The 16,535-nt window shown below is 49.9% G+C and overlaps 1 protein-coding gene across 2 annotated transcripts in view; it reads left to right on the top strand.

Annotated features, from left to right (window-relative positions):
- Positions 1-16,535, top strand: part of NCMAP (non-compact myelin associated protein) — a 561,420-nt gene that overhangs the window by 33,061 nt on the left and 511,824 nt on the right. The window lies entirely within an intron of this gene.

The following is a 16,535-nucleotide window of genomic DNA, read 5'->3' as shown; positions in this document are numbered from 1 at the left end:
GGTGTTTGCTCAGAACCCGAGCCCGGGGCAGAGAGCAGAGAAATATTTACTTATGTCACCGCCAACCCTGCCTCCTGGCGGCCCCAAGGGCTACCTCACAGAGAAGTTCAGTTATATAACCCTGAGTTGACACAGCAAGAAGGAGAAGGAAATAAATTATAATTATTCTTTTTCCTCAGTCTTGGACACACTTTGGATAGCTTGATATTTGCTTCTCTGCTTCCTCGTCTTATTGACCTGGGGTCTCCAGGGACCTCAGTGGTTCTCGATCAGCTGTTGATTTTAGCCTTGATTCTGGTGAGGCTGAGGATTTGTGGAGGTCGTCCTAGAGGCTGGGGAAGGGAGAGAAATGAGATATCAAAGGGCTGCTTTATGCCAAACTCTGCTGGGGCTTTGTATGCATAAAGTCATTTTACTCAGGCAGGAGCCCAATGAAAGTGGTCCCGTTTATTACCTCCCTTTTGCAGAAAAGGAATGGAGGCACAGAGAGGTTAAGTAACTTCCCAAAGGACACTCAGCAGAGCCAGGTCAGAAGCTCTGAGGCTTCTAGTTTTCAAACATCTCACATGGAATCCATGGCATAGGGATCCTGGAGAGAGCAGAACATGCTAGCATCTCCCTGTGGAGGAAGTTCCTCCATAGCTTAATCCCAAAACATCCCTCACATCTCATCTCCTCTCTGGCCTTCCCTGGACACTCAGCTCCACGGTGCTGGGACCCTCACTGTCCCACCCCCATCACCAATCTCACACTTTCCTTCCTGAAAGTGTTCATACTCACCCCCACCTCCCAGTCTTCACACCCAATGTTCTTCCCAGCTAGAATGTCACTCCTCCCTTCTCCACCTGACAAAATCCCAGCAAAATAATAATAATAATAATGCACCTTCATAGAGCAGGAGCTGTGAAGTGGAGTGGTTAAAAGAATGAACTCTGAGTGTTTTGCATGGTTCCAACTAGTTTCATCACTTTTGCTGGCTGTGTGACCTCAGGCAAGTTAGTTAACCTTTCTGGACTTCAGTTTCTTCACCTGTAAGATGGAGATAATGATACCCAGCTTACTTAAAAGAAAGAGATAAAATTATGGGATGAAACGAGTTATAAAAATAAAAATGATATAAATAAAAACTTACTTGTAAAGTTTTTTTTTTTTTTTTGCGGTACACGGGCCTCTCACTGCCGTGGCCTCTCCCGTTGTGGAGCACAGGCTCCGGACGCACAGGCCCAGCGGCCATGGCTCACGGGCCCGGCCGCTCCGTGGCATGTGGGATCCGGACTCTCAACCACTGCGCCACCAGGGAAGCCCCACTTGTAAAGTTTTTAGAAAAGTGCTTGGCCCCTAGTAAGAGCTCATCAAATGCTTATTCTTATCATCAAGGCTTCAAATGTGGAGCAGACTCTGAAGTCGGATTCCTTGAGTTCACATCCCATCCCAGTTGGTGACCTTAGACAAGTTAGTTAACCTCTCTGGGCCTCAGTGTCCTCTATAAAAAATTTAAACTGCAATGTGCTTTCCACTTAGGGAGGATGAGACAATCAGATAGACATAAAGCAGTCAGAGGGCTTGGCACTTAGAGACAGGTAAATATAATCTACTATTATATTACTGGGGTTCAGACCCAGATCACTGACCCCTGAGCACAAGGGTTTAATGACCACATGGTGCCACTCAAATTTTGCCTCTCCAGGCAGCACGCCCTCTTCGCCGGCCCCCTGCTCAGCACCCTCTCCCACTCCGAGCTCCGTAGCACTCACGGCCTGTCTTGTCTCTTAATGTCATGTCTGCATTACCAGCGGCCACATGTGGTGGGAAAGCACAAGACCCATGACCTGTGCTTGGTCCTTGTTCGATGAGGCAGTTCAGTCAGCTGCTATTAACCCCCGACTGCTCATTCACTTAGCGGGGGTTGATTTCATTTGACAACTATGTGTTCATACTTGCAATGTGCCAAGCAGTATTTGAGGAACTAGGGATTCAAAGGGTGAATAAAAACTGACACATTGGGCTTCCCTGGTGGCGCAGTGGTTGAGAGTCCGCCTGCCGATGCAGGGGACACGGGTTCGTGCCCCGGTCTGGGAAGATCCCACATGCCGCGGAGCGGCTGGGCCCGTGAGCCTTGGCCACCGAGCCTGCGTGTCCAGAGCTTGTCTGTGCTCCGCGACGGGAGAGGCCACAACAGTGAGAGGCCCGCGTACCGCAAAAAAAAAAACAAAAAAACTGACACATCCCCTACACTCACGGGGCTCAGAGTCTGATATGGGACACAACCATTCATCAAATGGAAGGTGATAACTACAACCTGTGGTGACAGAGGGACACAGGGCTGTGAGAGTGCACAGCATGGGAATTTGAAGTGATGCTTGGGTTAAAGTATCAGAAGTGTCAATAAATGAGAAAAGAGTGCTCTGGCATATGCAAAGGCCCTGTGGCAGCGATGGGACAGAGTGACAGAGGGCAGAGCTCAGACAGGGAGGAGACTGGAGGGGTCTGAAGGATCCAGATCCTGTACAGGGGACTTGCTGACCATCATAAGTTCTAGTCTGAAGTAGTCTTGAGGTTTTTAAAGATTGCTGGAGCTGCTGTGGAGAAGGGTTGCAGTGGCCCAGAGTAGAGGCAGCCTTGACCTGTTAGGAAGCTATTGCAGCATCCAGGTGAGAGAAGACAGAAGCCTGGACCTGAACAAGGATGGGGAGGATAAGAGAGGTTAGTAAGAAAATGTATAAGACGTGAAGGTAAATCTGAAAGGGCTTGATGATGGGGGTGGAGGAATGGTGACAGGTGGTGACTTTAGGTTTCCAGCCTCAGAGGCTATGTGAGTGGCAGTGACATTTCCTGCAATGGGGAACCCTGGAAGAGACCAGATTCTGTGAAGTGCTGGGGCATGACAAAGCCCAAGACACTGCCTGGGCCCTCAAGAGGGGGAATGCAGACATATAATAACAACGACGATGGTGATAACAGTAGCTAATTGAGTGCAGGATTTGAACCGAGCAGTCTGGCTCCAGAGCCTCTGTTGTAACTCCCTCTACTCTACAGCCATCATGCCATCATCTTTATTTTCTAAGTGCCTACTAGGTGCTAAGAACTGTGCTAGGCCCTGGGATGTCAGCTCTGAACAAGAAAGACAGTAGCCCTGCCTGGCCAAGCTCCCTGCTGGCTCAAGGCGCACCAGCCCACAGAGGCAAATGCTGGCACGCTGACCTCCCAGCGGCCTCCCACCCTGCTCTCACAGAGCTCAGGATCTGGGGGTTAGATGGGTCACAAACAAGACAGTTTCAGCTGGTGGTTATTCTGTGAAGAAGGTTAAAGAGGGTAAGTGAGACAATTCCTGGGGTTGGGGGGAAAGGGATAATCTTAGAGTGGTGACATTTAAACTGACATGATAGTAAAATTGCATAATCACACAGTTAATAGTTCAGAACCCCAGCAGGGAGTAGGGGTGGGAGTGAACAAACTGTATGAGGTAGATTTTTTTTTTTAATTGAAACATTTGACATAAGTGCTTGAAGTGTTTGATGTTTTGGGTTTTGAAGTATAAATAGGAGTTCACCAGGCAGACTGGGTTAGGAAGTCATTCTAGAGAGAAGCATGAATATGAGCAGAGGCAAGTAATGCTATGCGATGTGTGTGTGTAGAACACAAGCTCTTTGGTATCTCTAAAGTATAGCTCATAAGCTCCATGTGGGCTCAGGCCTATATTGTTTCCTTTTTGTCTCCAGTGTTTAGCATGTAGCTTATGATTAATGAATTTTTACTGAATGAATAAATGCATGAAGAAATGAACAAATGAATGAGCTAATGTTGATAGGAGAGGCAGCAAAGAGAGAAGGACATAGTATAAATCAGTGTTGTTCAATATAAATGAGCCACATATGTAATTTTAAATGTTCTAGGAGCCACGTTAAAAAAGTAAATAGAAACATTACATTTTGATAATATATTTTATTTAACCTTGTATATCCCAATATTATCAAACATCTAATCAATATTTAAAAACTACTGAGGTATTTCACACTCTTTCATTTTGTGCTACGTCTCTGAGTTCCCGCAGGTATGTTACACATACAACACTTCTCAATTCAGACCAGCCACATTTCAAGGACTCCATAGCCGCGTGTGGCTACCATATTGGCGAGCACAGGTGTAAATGCTGCTGGGCGGTAACAGGCCTGCTGAGGGGTTTGGACTTCATTCGCCTTAGCTGGTGAGAGACCACTGAAGGTCTAGGCAGAGGTCAGCACGGTCAGATTTGTTGCTAGAAAGCTCTCTGGGGTAGCTAGCTGTGCAGCCGATAGGCTTTGAGACAGAGAGTCCCTTTCCATCCTGTCCACTCTGGCATGGAAAGGTCACACTCAGGGCACACTCCACTCCCCCTGGCTGTGGTGTGACTGGTGTGGAGACGGGCACCCTGTCCCCAACTAAGAATCTCCCTCCTTTGGCGAACGTCAGAGCCCGAGGTCCCCGGCCCGCGAGCAGCTACCTCCTGCTCTGCGACTCTGAGCTTCTCTTTCCCGAGGCAGGCAGTGCTCCCTGAACAGCACGGCATCTGCTGTGGTTTGTAGCTAAACAGACATGGCTCTGGGCAGTTTGGAGAGAAAATGAAGTACCTATTAGCGTGTTTTGCAGTAGCCCCGCCTGGCCAAGCGCCTTGCCGGCTCAAGACACACTGGCCTGTGGAGGCAAATGCTGGCAGGCTGGCCCCCGCCCTTGCCCCTGCACAGCCCACCACCCCCCGGGGTACCCAGGTGCCCCTGGCGCGCTCAGTCCCTGGCACACCCACTCCCTTCCCCACAATGCTCTGCCGCTCACTTTCGTATTTCCTTGGACCCCGGACTCACACTTGCCCTGCATGTTCCGCACACCCTCAAAGCCTGCTTCATGTTCCCTCTGACTCTTCAAGGAGGCCGGGCTGGGTGCTGGGAGGCCCCTGGTTTGGGAAGCAGAAGACTGGGTCCCAAGCCTGCTCTGGTAGCTCTGTGAGTGGGTGAGTTACTCGGCCTCTCTGAGCCTCAGTTTCCTTGGGTGTAAAGCGGAATGGGTGTGACGTGGGGTAAATGAGATTATGAACGTGAAGCCCCTAGCACAGTGCTAGACACAGAGGAGGTCCCAAAAGGGAGTGGTGGTGACTGTGAGTGGTAAGTGCCCATCGCCCCCCACCCCAGTTCCTTGAGAGCCAGGCCGGCTTACACACCCAGGGCCCCTGGATTCTCCCTGCCTCCACACCTGCCATGCTGCTGGGGCCCGTCATCCTCGTGTGACAGGGCTCGGACTGCATTGACACTGGAAGATTTGGCAAAACTGGAGGACCGTGGGCTCAGCTCTGGGCTGGGAGGCATCAGTGATCCACAGGAGATTCTTCAGAGACGGCACTGGGGTCTCTGCCTAGGACAGGTCAGCACTTGAGAAGACCCTGACCCAACATCAGGCCGACTTCTCCGCCAGGCACAGCAGACACAAGGCCCACAAGACATTCAAGGGCCCCTGAAATGTTTTAATTTCTTTTCAAATCGGCGGGGGGGAGGGGGGATCCCATTTTAGGGCAGAAGAAAATGTTTCCATTTTTTTCTCACATCAGAAAAAATATACTGGTTAGAGCCCATGAAACTTTATTACGGTGAAAGCAGCCCTGCGGCCACACTGCGGCCCTGACCAATTCTTCATTCATTCAAATGCATTTTTGGGGCAGGGTACGTCCCATCTGTTCTTTTTTGTTCCTTATGATCTTGTCTGGCTGCACACACATCTTTTTCTCCCTGAGATGAGGAAGATGAGGCTCATGGAGGGTAAATAAACTGCCTATAACTTAGAGGTGACAGAGGTGCGATTTGAACCCAGGTCCACCTGAGTCCAAACTTATTTCTTCCCTAGACCACGCTACTTGCAGGTTCATCATCTGATTTGATTTACAGCATAAGGACAGGATAACCAGCTTGTTTTTTTGCCTCACTGCGCGGCTTATGGGATTTTAGTTCCCTGACCAGAGATTGAACCCGTACCCTCGGCAGTGAAAGCATGGAGTCCTAAGCACTGGACTGCCAGGGAATTCCCAGCCCCATTTTAAAGCTGAGGAGACTGAGGCCTGGAGGAGAAGGGAGCATCTTGTTCACGAGTCCCTTCCTCCTAGTCAGTGAGGGTGGGGAACCAGCCCCTCCTTCTGAACCCTCCCTACCGCCTCTGCCCTGTCCGAAGCCCTTCCTGTGCCCCACACACACTGTCCCCACCCTCTGCCCTCCCTGTGGCCACGCCCCGGGCGGCCACCCTGCACACGTGTCTCCCCTGCCCTTCTTTCCCACCTTCCTCCTTTTGGCCGGTTTCCCAGCCCTTAGAGGGGCTGCTCAGGTCTGCACAGCTTCCACATCCCGCCTCCTAGCAAAGCTGGGGGCTGGCGCTGCCACCTGAGAGGGAGGGAGGAGAGAGAGCGCGAAGGTTTAGATGAAACCGTGGGTCTCCCAGACAAACGCCCCTCTGTATCTCGGGGCCTGTTGTGACTGGCTGCGGGCCAGCTCTCCCCACGGGCAGCTTGAATGGCCGGGATTGTTCCCCCGCCTCCTGTCCTGTCTGCCGCCCAGCGCCTGCCGCCCAGCGCCTGCCAGGCCCCAGCTCGGGCAGGAAAGGGGAGGGCTGTTCCTTCTGGAATGGAAGGTGTAGGAGGCAGGCGAGCCTTGGGGAGGGTGAGGGGCCACGTCCTGAACCAAACTGGGAGGCGGGAGAGTCACACAACGGAAGGAGCGTGAGAGGGAGGTCACCGATCCCCGCCGTGCACTTTGCAAGAGAGCAAGCTGAAGTCCAGACAGAACAAGTGACTTGCCCAAGGTCACACGGCAAGCAAGTAACAGAGGTAAGACTCGAACCCTGGGCTCCTAACTTCCAGCCCAGGGTTCTTGCCGCCCCCTACGTCAGGCCTCCCTGTCAGGGTTTTGGTGGTGACCCTGCTGAACAGGTGATATAATGAGCTCCATAGCCCGGGACACTGAGACTCAAAGAAAGAACGTCACGTGATAAGCTTACACAGAACTAGGTTCCCTCGAATTCTGTAGTAAAGTGCAGATGCTCCAGACAGAGTTTACATCCTTAACTCATTCATTACGAAGACCTTGAGGTTAACCAAGCCCTTGGAAAAGGCGGAGGGAGAGGCAGAGAATCAAAGCGAGGCCCCTGAAAGGTCAGCGTTAGGGGTAAACTCAGATGATTGGATTTTGTAGGACGGCATTTGCCTGGGTTCTTTAAAAAAAAATAATAAGGAGTTAGCCAGGGGCACTGGGGGTCAGGGCACCTGGTTCCGAGGAGACTTGGTTTTTTCCCTGCACTCCCACCTCCAATATTTTTTCTTCCAGAGGTTCACAGTGGCCTGTCTGTGGTGTATACAACTCAGGTACATCTCTATGTTCTTGCTTTCATAGGTGGCAACGAGAAGTAACTCAGAAACCTCAGTTGGTGTGTTTTAGAAACTTAGTGCAGTTACCAAGCGGGGTGGTTGAGGGCAAAGCTGAGGGGGAAACGCAGGGCCCGGTGGCGCCTCAACGTGTCACGGGCCAGAGTCCCTTTGGGTTGTCTTTGGTTCTTGCTGTTGTTATTACTGATCTTGTCTTGAATGAATCAGAAAGGAGTTCTGGAAAACATACCAAATGAACTACAAATGAACCTTCCCATCTGTGTGCCCTGGGCATCCCCGCCGGCCCTCAGCTTCCCCGTGTGTAAGGAGAAGGTGGTGGACTCAGCAGTTTTCAGACTGGCTTCCACCAAATCCTCTGATCACAGGAGTTGCCTCCTAGGGCCATCGCAGAGGGTGTGTGGACCAGTGAAAGAGAAATTGTCGGGGGAGGAGTAGAAGGGAGCAGCTTAGCTCCTTAAACCTTTTGGAGGAGCTGAATTTTCCATCATAAGTTCATCCCCCAAACTCTCCAACGGAAGCGTAGATCTCCTTTCACTCTGGACAGACACATAGAAAGTCTACCAGTTTCACTTTTTCCTGGCTGGCAGAATCCCCCTGCACCTCCCTCCTCCCCCTAGTTGGACTGGCTACCCCCAGGCTGCTGCGGGGCGCCGCCCTGGGCACTCCTCGATCCCTGGGTCCCTTGAGCTTCTCATATTCATTCGCTCCTCCACGTTGGTGGGGCACATCCTCCAGGAGCATCCCAGGAAAAGGTGCATGGGGAGGGGTGGATTTTTTGTGAAGCTTCCTATGTCCCCAAATGTAGTTCTTCTACCCTTACTCTCGATATTTAGTTTGGCTTCTGTCCGCTTCTAGGCTGGAGGTTATTTTCCCTCAGAATTTTGGAGAGTTATCTCAGAGCTTCCCTGCTGCTGCTGTCAAATCCACTGCTGTTCTGGTTTCATCTGAGTGTTCATCCTTTTATTGGCATTTGACCTTTTTTGTTGTTGTTGTTATCTATAGATGTGTGTGGGATATTCTCTTTAGGCCCTGTGTGTGGGATATTCTCTTTAGGCCCTGTGATGATGAGTCCCACTGTGGGTCTTTTTAATTCATTTTTCTGGGGACTCCGTGAGTCTTCTCATTCTGAAAATTCATGTCCTTCATTTCCAGGAAATTTCCAGGTATTCTTTGATAATTTCCTCCCCTTGATTTTTCCTGCTTAATCACTTCTTGAATTCTTATCATTAGAACGTTGGACCTCCTGGAGTAATTTGTTTTTGCCCCTTTTCTCTCCCAATCTTTATTTGTTCCACTTTATGAGACATTTCTTCAACTATCTTCCAATAATTCTATTGAATTTTTAAATTTCTTTTATCATATTTCAAATATCCTAACACTCTTTCTTGTTCTTGGAATATTCTTTTCTTATAGCATTCTGTTCTTGTTTTATTAATGTAGTATCTCATCTCTCTGAGGATGTCGAAGTTTTCTTCTGCCCTTTGAAGGGCCCTTCTGCCCTTCTGTCTCTATTTGCTTTAAACACCTCCCTCTGTTCATTTGTTTGCTGTCTGTTCATCGTGTTTGAGGCTTGTACCCTCAGAGGTCTGTTGACCCTTAGCTATCTGTTCCTATTTAAGACTAAGCCACTAGAAAACTCGTTGAATAAAAAAAGTTCAGGGGAAGCTTTGGGTGTGGGGGCCGGCTTATCAGCTAGTGGCCTCCCCATTGGCTGATTGGCAGGAACCTGGTCATTTCATTGGAGGATCGTGTGACATCAGTCAGTATCTGTCAGTCTGTTCTCTTTAGCTGGTCAGTCTCCCAAGAGCCTCTAATTTCCTGCCTGGAGGTTAAGCCCAGTGGCCCAGGGGGTTAAAGGGGCTAGATGAGCCCCACAATGCAGGGCTTTACCTCAACGCCATTTTTCAGCCAGAGATGAACCACCACCTTCCTTTTCCTTAAGTCTCAAAGTCAGATGTGCCTATGAATCACCTGGGAATCTGGCTAAATAAAAGGCACATTCCCATTCAGCAGGTCTGAATGGAGCCTGAGATTCTGCCTTCCGAACAGGGTCGGGGGGTTGCCAGCGCTGCTGACCCGAGGACCGCACTTTGGATGGCCAGCGTCTAGAGCCCTGCCGTCCAGCGGGACTCTACGCAGTGGTGGACACGTGCTAGACCCACACTGATCAATACAGGAGCCACACGCCCCAGTGGATGTTCGCGCTTGAACTGTGGCTAGTGCGACTGAGGCACTGAGCTTTTAATTGTATTAAATTTTCCTTAATTTCATTTAACTTTAGATGGCCAGAGGTTTGAGCCTCGGCCTTTGCCAGGCTGCTAAGTCACACTCAGCCATCAGCTTTTCCAGCGTTCAAACCTTGCCTGGCCTCTCTCCAATGTGGTTGTCGTCTCTCCTTTCTCTTTGGCCTTATGGATCCATATGTCTGAATTCTTTCACTGTCGTTCATGGGGGGTTTCAGAAGGAAGCAGAGATGAAGACTTGTGTTCCATCTGCTCTTTTGGACCAGAATTCCCTCCTTCATTTTTTATTTTAATTTTATTTTTAAAATAAATTTATTTATTTAGTTTTGGGTGTGTTGGGTCTTTGTTTCTGTGCGAGGGCTTTCTCCAGTTGTGGCGAGCGGGGGCCACTCTTCATCGCGGTGCGCGGGCCTCTCACTGTCGCGGCCTCTCTTGTTGCGGAGCACAGGCTTCAGACGCGCAGGCTCAGTAGTTGTGGCTCATGGGCCTAGTTGCTCCGTGGCATGTGGGATCTTCCCAGACCAGGGCTCGAACCCATGTCCCCTGCATCGGCAGGCAGATTCTCAACCACTGCACCACCAGGGAAGCCCCCTCCTACATTTTTTAAAAGACAAAGATAGATCCCACAGTTTGTTTCTCCCAGGATGAAGCAAACCAGAGTTTGTCCTTCTTACCTGTCATCTTCCTCTGGGCCCAGAGAAACCATCTCTGAGTCACTGCAGAGCCTGAGAGCTGCTGGAGGAGGTAGAAGGCTCTGCCTGTCTGGAGGGAGAGCCCTGCTCACCCACTCGGTGTGGTTTCTCTATTCTGTAAAGGGAGGGGTGGGCTCATGGAGGGGCCAGGCAGCCAAAGGACATCCTTGCAAACCAGAGCTGGGCAGGGAGTGGACTTATAAAACTAAAGACATTCTAAGCCCTTGGCAGGGAGGAGATTTGTCTGTTCAGGCAGGACAGGGCAGGGGAGGCAGGAGTGGATTAAGTACAAACCTTGGGGTCTGACAGATTAGAGTCTGAATCCTATATATTAGCTCCCTCAGCAGGGAGGAGATTTGGACAGGAAAAATTGAGAATGGTCACCATTTAATTGTGCGAATAAATCCCACCGATGGGACCGAATCCTGGCAGGCAGGGGCTGGAGTAGGGTGGTCCTTCAGGACAGGATGAACTGCAGATGTATTTGTAGTTAGTTTGGAAGTAGGTGCTGAGACATGTGAAATCAGCTCGTGCAGCAGGGATGGAATCGGGCCTGCCCCGTTGCCTCCTGAGCCCACGCCCCACACCCCTACCTAGCTGGCCCAGTGTCTTCAGGACCCCTTCTCTGCTCCTCTTACAGCACCAGCACCTCTCACGTACTACCTCCTGATGTGTGCTCATGACCACCACTCCCTGAAAGTGTCTGGTCAACCTCCGCATTCCCCACAGCACCTGGCCTGTGGGATGTGTCTGTTCAGGCAGGGCAGGGGAAGCAGGTGTGGTTTGAATACAAACCTTGGGGTCCAACAGATAAGAGTCTGAATCCTATATATGAGGCAGAGTAATGCCCCCTCAAAGATAGCCACATCCTAATCCCCCAAACCTGTGCCTATGTTACCTTATGTGGCGAAAGGGACTTTGCAGATGTAGTTAAGTTAAGGATTTTGCGATGGGGGATTATCCTGGGTTACCTGGGTGGGTCCAGTGTAATCACAAGGGTCCTTATAGGAGGGAGGCTGGAGAATCAGAGAGAGAAAGAGATGTGAGGTTGGGAGCAGAGGTCAGAGAGAGAGATAAGAAGATGCTACAATGGGGACTTCCCTGGTGGTCCAGTGGTAAAGAATCCACCTTCCAATGCAGGGGACGCAGGTTCGATCCCTGGTGGGGGAGCTAAGATCCCACATGCCGTGGGGCAACTGAGCCCGCGCGCCACAACTACTGAGCTCACGCCCCGCAACGAGAGAGCCCACGTGCCGCAAACTACAGAGCCCACATGCCCTGGAGCCCACGCACCACAGCTAGAGAGAAGCCCATGCGCCTCAACAAAGATCCTGTGTGCCACAACTAAGACCTGATGCAGCCAAAAAAATAATAAAAGAAATAATAATAATAAAAGTTAAAAAAAAAAAGAAGAAGAAGATGCTACACTGTTAGCTTGAAGAGGGAGGTAGGGGCCACAGGCCAGGGAATGCAGGTGGCCCACAGAAGGTTGAAAAGGCAAGGAGACAGAATCTTCTCTAGAGCCTTGAATGGAGCATGGCCCTGCCAACGTTTTGAGTTTAGCCCAGTGAGTGTGATTTTAGGCTTTGGACCTCTAAACTATAAGAAAATAAATTTGTGTTATTTTAAGCTGTAATTTGTTACGGCAGCCATAGGAAACGAATGCATCCTAGCACTGCCATACATTAGCACTGGGACCTTGGATGAGTCACTTAACTTTTCTGAGCCTCACGCCTTTTTTATCTGGAAAATAGAGAAAAGGTATGTGAGAAAATACGTATGAAGTACTTAGCATGGTAACTGACACAGAGTAAGCATTTGCTAAACGGGAGCTGCTGCGTTTGTGGGCATCATAATTGCCGTCATCCTTTCTGTTATTGGTTGCCTACCCACACGTGTTAAGTACAGGCTGGACATTCTCCTGTTTGTCTAGACCTTTATGGAGAGAAAGGATAGGAAGCTGTTATGAGACAGGCCCATAACTCAACTCCAGTAGTTCTCAACCAGGGGCAACTTTGCCTCCCAGAAGACATTTGGAAACGTCTGGAGACATTTTTGGTTGTTGTAAGTGGGGGATGCTACTGGCGTCTGGTGGGTAGAGGCCCAGGATGCTGCTAAACATCCTGCAATGTGCAAGATACCTCCCAACAGAGAACATCTGCCCCAACGTAAACAGCGCCAAGCTTGAGAAACCCTTCCATTCTCGGAGGTTTTGTGGTAACTCTTGGGCTCAAAATAACAACATGTAGTAAAAATAGTGAGCAGGGTCCTGCTGCAGCAGGGCTGCTGACCCTCGGAGTGCCCCCAGGAAAATTGCTTGACTCCTGGAAGACTTGGCAGCCGCCACAGTTTGGAGGTAGATCTGAATTTGAGAGTCAGCGTCTCCACTCATTTGCTGTAAGACTTTGGGCAAGTCAGTTAACCTCTCTGAGCCTCCATTTCTTTTTTTTTTTTTTTTTTCGTGGTACGCGGTCCTCTCACTGTTGTGGCCTCTTCCGTTGCGGAGCACAGGCTCCGGACGTGCAGGCTCAGTGGCCATGGCTTACAGGCCTAGCTTCTCCGTGGCATGTGGGATCTTCCCTGACCGGGGCACGAACCCGTGTCCCCTGCGTCGGCAGGCGGACTCTCAAGCACTGTGCCACCAGGGAAGCGCTGAGCCTCCATTTCTTATCAGCAAAGTGGAGATAAAAGACCCGCCTTGTCGTATTGGTTAAATGAGAAAACATATGAATGCACAGCTCCTGAGTCTTCATTAGCGTCCCCTTAAATGTTAGTTTCCTTTCCTTCCTGATCAGAATGTCGGGGTGGAATTATTTTCCTCTGACATATTCACTTAGGGACATCAACTCTTTAACCTTGTGCCTATTTCCCTTGGGGACAGTGGGACACCTGAAGATTTATGTAGGAACTCAGGTGTAGTTTGAGGACTCCGTGGCTGGGCGCTTGGCTTGAGCCCAAAGACTGAGGGGCAAATGGAAGGCACAGGTCACGTTCCAGCTCTCGGTCAGTCTCAACCAGGATACCCACTGGTCTCTTTCTCCCACTGACTCCTGGCACGGCCTGTGCCACCCTACTGGCACTAGGTGTAAATCTGCCTTGTGACAAGTTTCATCTGGGATTTCTATTTATAACTCTTCATCCATGAAACTTATCAGACTTTCAGGTCTTGGGCTGGAAGCTCCTTGAGGCACCTTTCTTTATAATGTGGGCCACAAAAATAAGAAACAAAGGATGTTCAAGCCAGAAATTGACAGATGGGTAAATAAGACTTAGTAGATGTGGTGGGCCTGGAACCCCAACTTCCAGAGCCACGGGCCACTGCCTTTTCCATAGGACTTCAATCTGATGTTGCTCAGCCACCTCTCTGATCAGGCTGGACCAGGCGTGAGGGGGGATGAGCCCCACTAAATACTGATGGAAGGAAAGATTCTTTTTAATTTTTTTTTTTAATTTTTGGCTGTGTTGGGTCTTGGTTGCTGCGTGCGGGCTTTCTCTATTTGTGGTGAGCGGGGGCTACTCTTCATTGCGGTGCGCGGGCTTCTCATTGCAGTGGCTTCTCTTGTTGCGGAGCACGGGCTCTAGGCATGTGAGCTTCAGTAGTTGTGGCACGCGGGCTCAGTAGTTGTGGCTTGCGGGCTCTAGAGCACAGGCTCAGTAGTTGTGGTGCACGGGCTCAGCTGCTCCGCAGCATGTGGGATTTTCCCTGGACCAGGGCTCGAACCTGCATCCCCTGCATTGGCAGGCGGATTCCCAACCACTGCACCACCAGGGAAGTCTCAGCAAAGATTCTTAAAGGAAATAATTCCGTTTCTCATCCTCTTTGTCTGAGCTCTAGATACATGATCCCCATGGCCCATCTTTGAATCGTCTCAGAGCTGTGTACATGGTGGGCGCTGGTTGAATGAATGACAGGGAACATGGACAGAACAAGTGGGAGGATGAATGCGTGCACAGTGGGTGGGTGGGTGCATGAGTGGATGGGAGGATGGAAAAGTAGATGGATGAATGGAACAAGAAATGTTCTTCCTAATTTCTGGGGACCAACCACAAGGAACATGTATTCAGTATGTAATTGTGTCTGGCCCCAAGTTCAAGATGGCATTATGCCAACTCAGGCCCCACCTTTGGAAGCTGTGACACACAATGGGACAGAGTCAAGCACACGCAGGGTAGATGGAGTGGGGGGAGATGATGTGGAACCCAGCAGGAATGGAGGGTGTAGGAGGGGCCAGTTAAGATTCAGGCAGACGGGAGTTACTATGTACTCAACAGAGCATTTGGAGGTTCCTAGGGGTCCCGTGTGCAATGCTGCTGCCGTTCAAAACCCCTCTGTGGAGTTCTTCTCGGCTTGTTCTAGTCTCACCTGCCTTCCAGCCTGAATTGCACACACTGTCTCCCAATATCCCCCAAGTAGGTAGCTACAAAGAAAGATGAGCTTTTGGAAGACACTGGTTCTTGAGGTAAGCTATGAATGGCTGGTCCATGCAATAGAACCACAAGTTGGAAAGGCCCTTAGCGATCGTCTCCAAACTGGGCCATTTTACAGGTGGGAAAACCAAGGTCCAGGGAGGGGAGATGACTTTCCAAAGTTGTATGGCAAAGAGTAACAAAGGGGACCCAGGTGTCCTGATTCTCACCCCAAGTTATGAGTTCATTATTGCTCTTTTGCTGCACCCAGCAGCCCCCGTGCCCTACCAGTCCCATTAGGATTTTTGCCTCCCTGGGGGTGGTTTCACTATTTCCTTTGTCTCTACCCTCAGCAGAAATGAAGGAGAAGGTCGAACCTCTGGAAGTTCTGAGGTATCTCTCCTCAGATCCCCTCCTTGGGACATCAGCCTTCATGGCCTGGCTCCTTGACCTTCCTGTTCATACTTGAGCTTGAGCAAATGCAGCAAACACTTGGCCAGGTGGAGAACTGGGGTCTCCAAGAAGAGGAGGGAGAACACAGACTGGGGACAGGAAGGAAAGGAGAAGAGAGGCTGGGATCGACATTCACCCATCACCCACCATCCAGCAGGCACTGTGCTGGACAGTTATAACATCTCATTTATTCTCGTAACCCCGCAAGATAGGGAGTGTTATTCCTGCTTTATAAATGAGAACACTGAAGCCTAGAGAAGTGGCTTGGCTTGGAGAGCCGGTTAGCAGGGAGCCCAAGAATAAAACTCAGGGCTACCTGACCCCGAAGCCCTTGCTGGGTCCTGAGTTCCTAGACAACATGCTCTGTCACAGACCGTCAAGAGTTCTCAGGAGCCACCCAGCAGGAGCTGGAGTTTCTCTCCTGAGGGTCCAATCAACAAGGTCAAGGCTAACAGGGATCAATGCAAAGTCCTGCCCTTAAGTTCAAAAAGACAGCTGCACAAGAGTGTAATGGAGTTCTGGTTACTGGACCGCAGCTCATCATAACACTGTCACCATGCATAATGCGGCCGTTATTGCCTTCTAGTTCCATTGCACTTTGAGTGTAGGAAGCCCTTGTACTTACTGATCTTAGGGCTTTGACCGTAAACAAGCACAAGAATAAGTCAGAAAGAGGCTTGCGGGTGTCCCAGCAGGGTCTGGGTGGAGCAGGGTCTGTGGCTGCCTGTAAAGCGAATGGGCTATTTGTCCGCATTAATCCAGTGCAATATCAATAGGTTTTGTGTGCAGCCACTGTGCTGAATATATCACACGTTTTATCGCATTTAATTCTCACACAACCCTATGAAGTTTGTAATTCCTGTTTTACAGATCAGAAAACTAAGAAGTGAAGACAGTTGACGGAGGTCACACAGCTAGTAAACAGTAGAATTCAGGCTCAGGTCTGATAATTGTCAAGAAAAATGTCATTCTGGAGAGTTCAGGCCCCCTCTGGAGTCATGTATCCAGCTTGGGGTGTTATATTTAAGGAAGACATTGACATACAGAGAAACAAGGAACCCATCCATGAGGGAGACTATCACCCTAAAGATTGTTTGAAGGAGCTGAGAATATTTATCCCGGAGAAGAAAATCATCAGAGAACATACAGTTGGTGTTTTCGAGGGCAGAGAGCTCCTCTACTTAGAAACAGGTTGGGTTCACGGGACATTTGCCAACGATTTGTTAAGTCCAAAAGGACATACTATAGCCAACTGCTATTGCCACCTACTGGTGGGAGGTAAAATTGATGTGCTGATTTCAGCTACCGTAACTGTACCATTCATAGAACTTAACTTTTCATACATAG

Source organism: Orcinus orca, chromosome 1 (genome assembly GCF_937001465.1).
Source record: "Orcinus orca chromosome 1, mOrcOrc1.1, whole genome shotgun sequence".
NCBI lineage: Eukaryota > Metazoa > Chordata > Mammalia > Artiodactyla > Delphinidae > Orcinus > Orcinus orca.
The sequence above is the reverse complement of the archived record's forward strand: the minus strand, read 5'-3'. Positions and strand labels throughout refer to the sequence as shown.